This window comes from Pongo abelii, chromosome 21 (genome assembly GCF_028885655.2).
Source record: "Pongo abelii isolate AG06213 chromosome 21, NHGRI_mPonAbe1-v2.0_pri, whole genome shotgun sequence".
Classification (NCBI taxonomy): domain Eukaryota; kingdom Metazoa; phylum Chordata; class Mammalia; order Primates; family Hominidae; genus Pongo; species Pongo abelii.
Genome location: NC_072006.2, coordinates 30,340,282 through 30,349,451, shown reverse-complemented (window position 1 = coordinate 30,349,451; position 9,170 = coordinate 30,340,282). Strand labels below are relative to the sequence as shown.

General features: G+C 47.8%; 1 long non-coding RNA gene across 1 annotated transcript; it reads right to left on the bottom strand.

Moving 5' to 3' along the window:
- Positions 1 to 3,244: 3,244 nt before the first annotated feature.
- On the bottom strand, positions 3,245 to 6,171 carry LOC129052099 (uncharacterized). Its single transcript, XR_008516866.2, has 3 exons — positions 5,700 to 6,171; positions 4,524 to 4,770; positions 3,245 to 3,913 (listed from the first exon to the last, which is right to left on the bottom strand). It is a non-coding gene; the product is annotated as an uncharacterized LOC129052099 (long non-coding RNA).
- Between the last annotated feature and the right edge of the window lie 2,999 nt (positions 6,172 to 9,170).

Below are 9,170 nucleotides of genomic sequence, written 5' to 3'. Positions count from 1 at the left end.
GGGGTTTCACCATATTGGCTGGGCTGGTCTCGAACTCCTGACCTCAAGTGGTCTGCCCACCTCGGCCTCCCAGAGTGCTGAGATTACAGGTGTGAGCCACCGTGCCCGGCCTGCTATGAAATATTTAATGGCACATCCTGTGAAAAAGGAACTAAGCTTTCTTTGAGGGGGATCGGAGAACAGACCTGAGACAGGTGGATTAAAGTTACAGAAAAGTGAAAAGTCATACAAGCTGCATATACATACAGATGTACACATACATGTGTATTCTCTGACCACGATGAAATAGATTTTATAACAAAAATCCAAAAAATTATCCCAAAATTTGTTAACTTGGAAATTTTTATAAAAGTTTCTAAATGATTCTTGGTTTCAAGGGGAAATAAAAACACAAATTACAACCTAGAAATAAAACATAATTAGAGAGCTACATGTCAAAATCTGGAAAATGTGGCCAAAGTGGTACTTAGGAAAATGCATACCCACAGGCTCACAGATAACGAAACAAGAAAGACTGGCTGGGCGTGGTGGTGCACATCTGTAATCCCAGCACTTTGGGAGGCTGAAAGCAGGTGGATCACCTGAGGTCAGGAGTTCAAGACCAGCCTGGTCAACATGGTGAAACCCTCTCTCTACTAAAAATACAAAAATTAGACAGGCATGGTTGTGCACACCTGTAGTCCCAGCTACTCAGGAGGCTGAGGCAGGAGAATCACTTGAACCCAGGAGGTAGAGGTTGCAGTGTGCTGAGATTGCACCACTACACTCCAGCCTGGGCAACAGAGCAAGACTCCATCTCAAAAACAACAAAAACAAAAACATTATCAGTCCAGGTGCAGTGGCTCACACCTGTAATCCCAGCACTTTGGGAGGCCGAGGCAGGTGGATCACCTGAGTTCGAGAGTTCGAGACCAGCCTGACCAACATGGAGAAACCCCGTCTCTATTAAAAATACAAAATTAGCTGGGTGTGGTGGGGCATGGGTGTAATCCCAGCTACTTGGGAGGCTAAGTCAGGAGAATCGCTTGAACCGAGGAGGTGGAGGTTGCGGTGAGCCGAGACCACGCCATTGCACTCCAGCCTGGGCAACAAGAGCGAAACTCCGTCTCAAAATAAAAAAAGACTGACATTAAGTAAATTAAATTTTCTACCTAGGAGGCTGACAAGTGAATAGCAAAATAAGTCCAAAGGAAGTATAAGCAAAAATTACTAAAGATGAAAACAAAAAGAAATCAAATGAAAACAAAACTCAATAATAAATTTTATCAATCGAACCAAATGCTAATTCAATGAAGGAAAGATAATAAAATGGACATTTTTGAAAAAGGTGATCAAAGAAAAAAAAGAGTTGAAAACAAAGATAGCATTTGTAGTAAGAAAGAAAACCAAAGTACAGATACTTGAACAGATTAAAAAAATACCAGGGGCCGGGCGTGGTGGCTCATGCCTATAATCCCAGCACTTTGGGAGGCCGAAGTGGGAAGATCACTTGAGCTTAGGAGTTTGAGACCAGCCTGGGCCAACAAAGTGAGACCTCATCTCTATTAAAAAAAACAAAAACCAAAAAGATATAATTTTTTTCATGAATGAAATGCAAATATCCAATAAGCACATGAAAAGATGAAAAATATAGGAAAGCAGGTTTAGTCTCATTATAAAGACTAACTTCCTCAGCCAGGTGTGGTGGCTCTCACCTGTGATCCCAGCACTTTGAGAGGCCGAGGTGGGAAAGATCACCTGAGCTCGAGTTTGAGACCAGCCTAGGCAACATGGCAAGACCCCATCTCTCAAAAAAAAAAAGACTAACTTCCCAATGCATTGAAATAACCCATGAGTATCATGAACTCTGTCACAAGGAAGGGACACCACAGGCTCAGATGTTGGCTGAGAGGTGACCAGTTGTCAGGAGCAGGGGCACTGGTGATCTTAGGGGATGGGAACAGAGAAATCTCTGTTTCTGTGATTTCCATGATCAATTTCCCTGAGCTGCTTGTTTTCACCAATGGCCCTTGTTGTTATGGGCAGCCAAGTCCCTCTAATGATCTCTTTGAGGCTAGCCAGCAGGGGAGAAGTGGCTGTGAGTGGGGCCTATTTTCCTGGCTTGCAGGAAGCCAGGGGGCCAGAGCAGAGGCCGCTTACTGCTCTTCACTCCTCACTACCACCAGCTTCCCAGGTGTCCTGGACACATGTGGGATGCCTCTGAGATAACCGGGTTAAGGCCAGGGCCTGTCCAATGCCTGGGCTCTGGGGCAGGACCCAGGTTCTGTGGGAGCTCATATGAAGGACAGGAAGTGACCAGTCCCCAGACTGGACCAAAGGTCTGTGACTCACTGGTTGTATGTAGTAGGGATCACGCCCCTGCCATGCCAAACACCAAAACTGTAGGTCAGATTGGAGTTGTACTGGAGTAATACCAGGACGAGGAGTGGGCTGCACTGGAGACCCCCATCCCTGGGATGACCAGGGAAGCAGCGGCTGATGTGAGGAAGGGTGGAGAGGGGCTGTGGTGATGGGGAAGGAGGCCACAAGTTCCCGGTTTTGGCATGCTGCTCAGGCCTTCGCCTCCCCATGCTGGCTGTATTCTACCCACACACCCATATTGGCCTGGACTGGGAAACCTCACAGCTTTGCTAAGTCATGGTCAGGTTAGTCAAGGCCAGTAAACCACGTGGGTGATGCATCATTGCCACCCTGGCACGCCTCCTTCCAGACCAGGCTGGGACTGGCTCTCCACGTCCCAGGGCCTGGCCTTGGGCTTCTCTGCCAGCTGGTCAGGGTGAGTCACTCTTCTTTGGAGGATGCTGCCTTCCTCTAATGTTAGACATGAAGGGCTTTTTTGTCCTCCTAGAGTTCTGGAGCATCCCAGAAAAGGCAAAACTAGGGAGCAGAGGAAAGAGAACATTTTTTAAAAAACAAAAATATTGGCCGGGTGCGGTGGCTCACGCCTGTAATCCCAGCATTTTGGGAGGCTGAGGTGTGAGGATCATCTGAAGTCAGGAGTTCGAGACCAGCCTGGCCAACATGGTGAAACCCCGTTCCTACTAAAAATACAAAAAAATTAGCTGGGTGTGGTGGCGTATGCCTGTAGTCCCAGCTACTTGGGAGACTGGAGCAGGAGAATAGCTTGAACCCGGGGAGCAGAGGTTGCAGTGAGATTGTGCCACTGCATTCCAGCCTGGGCGATAGAGCGAAAGAGACTCCGTCTCAAAAAAAAAAAAAAAAAAAAAAAATTCAAAACCCCAAACATACCCAAGGATCCTCCTTCTGGTTATTCGCACCTGTGATTCACGAGGTCACACCTTGACTGTCCCTTGGGTCAGACAGAACTTCACTGACCCGGGTTAACGCTCATCCTCCCTCACAGACATGAGGGTGTTCATCCCCTCACTCACCTGTTTCCAGTCTCTGGCCCCCCCACCCCTGGGGTCCTCAGCTGCCAATCCACATACATCCAAGCCCCTGTTTAAGCTTTTGATTGCTCCCACTGACTTCAAAATGAAGCAATATTCCACCGTCTTAGCTTGGGTTTATGTAAAAGTAGATTTCAGGTATGGATAGTTTGTTTGGGAAGGATTCCAAGTAGTGGAGCAGTGAGAAACGGCGCAGGGCTTAAAGCCAAGGAAAGGTGCATCGAAGTGCAGATGATCACTGCGGGCACCAGGCTCAGTCCTGCAGGGATCCTCTGCAGAGTTGGGTAAAAGATGCTTCAGAATTATCCGGTGAGGGGGGAAAACAGGTGGGCAGTTACTCACTGATTCCTGGCACTCATTGGTTGAAGGTTGTCCTCAGGAAAATAAAGCCCCAGTATGTCCAGGCTACTCTACACGGGCTGAGCAAGCTTCAGTGGTGCTGGAGAAACCCGTGTGGTTTCTGCAGTGGGAACATGTCAACTGTCCTGGAACTGCCCATCACGCTGCAGATGAATATGCCACAATGTCAACAGTGTTTAGGCTCCTATCTTTTTTTTTTTTTTTTTAAGACCGTCTTGCTCTGTCACCTAGGCTGGAGTGCAATGGTGCCATCTTGGCTCCCCACAACCTCCACCTCCTGGGTTCAAGCGATTCTCCTGCCTCAGCCTCCTGAGTAGCTGGGACTACAAGTGCGTGCCACCACACCCAGCTAATTTTTGTATTTTTAGTAGAGGCAGGGTTTCGCTATGTTGGCCAGCCTGGTCTCGAGCTCCTGACCTCATGATCCACCCACCTCAACCTCCCAAAGTTCTGGGATTAAGGCGTGAGCCACCACACCCGGCCTCCCCACCCATGCCCCCCCGCCTTTTTTTTTAAGACAGAGTCTCACTCTGTTGCCCAGGCTGAAGTGCAGTGGCACAATCATGACTCACTACAACCTCCACCTCCTGTGCTCAAGTGATCCTCCCACCTCAGCCTCTGGAGTAGCTGGGAGTACAGGCATGCACCACCAGACCTGGCTATTTTTTAAATTTTTTTGTAGAGACAAGAGATGGAGTCTCACTATGTCATCCAGGCTGATCTCAAATTCCTGGGCTTAAGCAATCTGCCCACCTTAGCCTTCCAAAGTGCTGGGTTTACAGGTGTGAGCCACTGCGCCCAGCCTCAGGCTCGTCTTTCTTGCTTCACCATCCATTATCAAGGTCGTTCTCTTCAAGGTTGCAAGGTCCACACTGCAGTTCCACATCCAGGTTCCAGGCAGGTGGAAAGGTAAAAGAGTATCTTGCGGCTGATGTTGCAGCTGTTCCCGTTTTAAGGCGTTTTCTCCAACAACTTCCACCTGTGTTCCATTGGCCAGAACCTAGCCACATGACCATACCTAGTTAGAAGGCATGCTGGAAAATGTAGTTTTTCTATTAATGGCTGTGCGTATTAGTCTGTTTTCACACTGCTATGAAAAAATATCCGAGATTGGGTAATTTATAAAGAAAAGAAGTTTAATTGATTCACAGTTCTGCATTGTTAGGGAGGCCTCAGGAAACTTACAATCATGGTGGAAGGCAAAGGAGAAGCAGGTACCTTCTTCACAGCTCACCAGGACAGAGTGAGTGCAAGCAAGGGAAATGCCAGATGCTTATAAAACCATCAGATCTCATGACAGTCACTCATTATCACAAGAACAGCATGGGGGAAACCACACCATGATCCAATTACCTCCACCTAGTACCTCCCTTGATACATGGGAATTACAGGGATTACAATTCAAGGTGAGATTTGGGTGGGGACACAGAGCCAAATCATATCACCATGTTAGGCCAAGATTATCCAGTGGTTTTATTACTTATCCAGCTAAGGTTCAGTGGTTCTATTACTAAAGAAAAAGGGGAGAATGGATGTAGTACTGGGCATCCAGCCATCTGTACCACCCTGCAGTCCGTTTGTGAGAATATGAGCATCCCACTCTCTTCAGCATCGCTCTCAGTGCCAAGGATGGTACGAAGGGGACAAGAATCCTCCTACCCTCAGGAACAGAGGTGGGGCCATGGGGAGTGGTTGGCGCCATTCTCGCCATTCACAAGAGGAGTTGCATAGGGGGTAGGGGGCAGCTGGAATTCCTCTGGCCTGCTCCTCTAGGCATATGGAGCATTCCCTCCACATATCCTGCTCTTAGTAGGAGAAGCTGTCTGCTGCATTTTACAATCAGAGTCATTTTCATGCTGACATACTTATTCCTACGACATTTTCAGTTTAGCCCTTTTAAGATACTTATCTCAAATTAGAGGCACCAACCTCAGTCAGGTGGTGACACCTGTGTTCTTCTTCCTTCTGGAAGCCTTGAGCTGAGTCCTCCTTCGGGACTCCTCCCACTGATGCCTCCCATCATGTACCCACGGGATGCTGGTAGGTGTCTGTGGTCAGCTTTCTTTTGTTCCTGTGAGGTGGCTTCAAGACTCTGAGAAAGAAACACCCCTTCTCAATTCCACCACAATTTCTGCCTCTTCAAACCCTCAAAAAATCCTAATTGTCAAGAAATCACATCTTATGCATTTTGGTGCTCCGCAACACTTCCTGAAGGCCTGTGTGAGGCAGGAGCTCAAGATCTACTTGTTCATTGCATGGTTGTTTGTGATCTGTCACTCAGTGAGTGACCAAGGTAAACTACCTCTGAAGAGAGCAGACACCGACATTTCCTTCCCTCCCCGTAGATGAATGCTGCAATGCATTTCAAGGGGTAGAGTATAAGTCCCTTTCCTTTCCTTTCCTCTCCCCTTTCCTTTCCTTTCTTTCCTCTCCCCTTCCCTTCTCTTCCTTTCCCTTCCCTTCCCTTCCCTTTTCCTTTTCCTTTCCTTTTTCCTTTGTGAGACAGTCTCCCTCTGTTACCTAGGCTGGAGTGCAGTGGCACCATCTCAGCTCACTGCAACCTCCGCCTCCAGGGTTCAAGTGATTCTTGTGCCTCAGCCACCCAGGTGGCTGGGATTACATGCATGCACCACCACATCTGGCTAATGTTTGTATTTTTAGGAGAGACAGGGTTTCACCATGTTGGCCAGGCTGGTCTTGAATTCCTGGCCTCAGGTGATCTGCCTGCCTTGACCTCCCAAAGTGCTGGGATTACAGGTGTGAGCCACTGCACCCAGCAAATTCCCTTTTCTTTGAATTGGGGCTGACCTTAGTGACTTAAGAGTGGAAAGGACATCTTATATCTTCCAGGGCATGGCGTTAAGAAGCCTTACAGGTCTCATCTAGCTCTCTTGGAACTTTGCTCTCGAGGTACTCCTTCTCAGACCCCAGCCCCCATGCTAAGTGGACTCCTGAGCCACCTGGAAGGGCCATGCATAAACTTGCCAGCTGACTGTCCCAGCTGAGTTCTCAGCAGACAATTAGCATCACCTACCAGCCACATAAATGAGCCATCTTGTATTTGCATCCAATTGAGTCTTGTGCTAACTGTAGCACGAACCAATATCTAACAACAATCACCTGAGAGATCCCACATGAAAACTGCTGAGCTGAGCCCAGTGAACTCGCAGAACCATAAGACACAAAAATCGATTGTCCAGTGATGAAGTGTTGGGGCCATTTGTAATGCAGAAATAGACACCCGGAAGAGTGACTAAGCCAGGAAGAGAACCCGGAAGAAGTTGTCTTGATCACCAAGGAGTCTTACTGGTGAGAAAGCACTGCCCAGCTTACCTACTCTGCCATATTGCTGATCCAGATGAGCTAAGGGCTGTGGCAGGTGACAGGTGGCCTCCTTTCACCACAATGTTTCCACTAATTCAAGTGTAAGTGAAAGCAGTATTTAATTATTGAGAGGGTGAAGACCTAACAAATATTTGCATAAAAGAATTTTTGTTTACCCTTTGCAAATAACCTGGCAGATTTTGTTTGTTGGTTGGTTCTTTATTTTCCTTTTGAGACAAGATCTCACTGTTGCTCAGGCTGGAGTACAGTGTGCGATTAAGGCTCACTATAGCCTCAACCTGCTGGGCTCAAGCGATCCTCTCACCTCAGCCTCCCAAATAGCACAGCACCACTCCTGACTAACTTTTTTTTTTTTTTGGTTGCTCTGAAACAAATGTGGCAGAATAAAAGAAATAGGCTTCCCAGAAGATATATAGAATCTTCTGTTTATTTGTTCGTTTCTCCTTATTTTCTAGGAGCAAACAATGACCCATTTCCAGGTGAATGGCAATGGAGTAGTTGTCCGAGGGTACTCAACACTCAAGAGTCAGCTGATCATGTCCTTAGATGCACCAGAAATGATGGTAAAGCTTGGGAGTGGGGATACCTTTGATTCTAGTTATTAGCGAATGCCTCAGCTCAGCATCACTGGGCTATATGGGGCCTAAAGCAGGGCAGAGCCAATCAAGAGCACACAAAGACAGACAGATGCAGAACTGGGCATGGACGTGTAGGGACGGGAAGCCGGAGAAAGATGAGAGCATGAATATGCATGTAAGTGTACATAGATTTGGCCGGGCACGGTGGCTCACACCTGTAATCCCAGCACTTTGGGAGGCCGAGGCAGGCGGAGCACCACAGGTCAGGATTTGAGACCAGCCTGACCAACATGGAGAAACCCCATCTCTACTAAAAATACAAAATTAATCAGGCGTGGTGGCGCATACCTGTAATCCCAGCTACTTGAGAGGCTGAGGCAGGAGAATCACTTGAACCCGGGAGGCGGAGGTTGCAGTGAGCCAAGATCGCGCCATTGCACTCCAGCCTGGGCAACAAGAGCGAAACTCCGTCTCAAAAAAAAAAACAAAAACAAAAAAGGGAACACAGATTTATAGTTATAGTGATACATATATAGCAAGGTGAATACAGACATTAATATGTGCATTTAGAGAAAGATATACAGGAAGTAGAAAAATGTCTTTTTTTATTTTTTGAGACAGAGTCTCACTCTGTCACCCAGGCTGCAGTGTAGTGGCGTGATCTCAGCTCACTGCAACCTCTGCCTCCTGGGTTCAAGTGATTCTCAAGCCTCAGCTTCCAAGTAGCTGTGACTACAGGTGTGTGCCACCACGCTGCCACCACACCCGGCTAATTTTTGTATTTTTAGTAGAGATGGGGTTTCACCATGTTGGTCAAGCTGGTCTTGAATGCCTGGCCTCAAGTGATCCACCTGCCTCAGCCTCCCAAAGTGCTGAGATTACAGGTGTGAGCCACTGCACCCAGCCTTTTTTGAGTTTTTGTTGGAGATAGGGTCTCACTCTGTCGCCCAGGCTGGAGTGCAGTGGCACCATCATGGCTCACTGTAGCCTTGACCTCCTGGGTTCAAGTGATCCTCCCACCTCAGCCAGCTGAGTAGCCAGGACTATAGGCATGCACCACCATGCCTGGCTAATTTTTGTATTTTTTTGTAGAAATGGGGCCTCACTGTGTGGTCCAGGCTAGTGTTGAACTCCTGGCCTCAAGCGATCTTCCCACCTCAGCCTCCACATTAGCTGGGATTACAAACAAACATGAGCCTCCATACTCAGCCCCTTTCGAATCATATAGTTCTTGGCGAGTTTGCAGGACCATAGTTCCCTGTCCGTGGCGATGGTTCCAGGGAAGGATAGCCACCCATGTTGGCCAAGAAGAACTCTCCCCAGCATTTTTCTACCTGGAGCTGGTAGGAAAGAGTGTTTTTTTTCCTTTTTGGCCGTGAGACTATAAGAACATGAACTTGAAGTTTCCTGATGATCTAGTTCCAGCTGGGCGTGGTGGCTCACGCCTGTAATCCCAGCACTTTGGGAGGCTGAGGCG